Raw genomic sequence first — 574 nt, 5'->3', positions numbered from 1 at the left:
TCTTCCTTCCTTCCTTCCTTCCTTCCTTCCTTCCTTCCTTCCATCTTCCTTCCTTCCTTCTTTCCTTCCTTCCTTTCTTCCTTTCCTCCTTTCCTTCTTTCTTTCAGCACACCCTGCCAGATGCTTGCCATGCAGAAGTCAGAGACCCTTTTCTGCTCCTGGCTGGGCTGGAAGGCAAGTCAGGGGATCGGGGAGGCCTCCTGAAAAACCTGCAGCTTTTCCCTATTAGGAGGGAACACAGTTACCAAAGGCCAGCTTAAGTACCATTTTCCTAATGACACAAAATTTAAAAATCTCCAGAGAGGGCAAAAGCAAATGAATTCCATTCCTTTCCTGATGTTTCAGGGAACCTGAGAAACCCAGAGAAAAGACACACCCAGAGAGGGTGGAGGGTCGCAGCCAGGCAGAATGAGGTTGGAATTTCTACTATCGAGCAGGGTGAGCTGAAGGAAGTCATTTCCTTCTTTAGGCGTCAGTTTCCTCAGCTGTGAGATGAAGATAATGAATGACCCTCTGCATGGCAGTTGTGGTGGGGGCAAGGTAAGATGTGCTGAAGGGCATAGGCCTGGCTTAG

The sequence above is a fragment of the Cebus imitator genome, unplaced genomic scaffold, assembly GCF_001604975.1.
Source record: "Cebus imitator isolate Cc_AM_T3 unplaced genomic scaffold, Cebus_imitator-1.0 Scaffold206, whole genome shotgun sequence".
NCBI classification, from domain to species: domain Eukaryota; kingdom Metazoa; phylum Chordata; class Mammalia; order Primates; family Cebidae; genus Cebus; species Cebus imitator.
Note: the sequence above shows the minus strand (reverse complement) of the source record.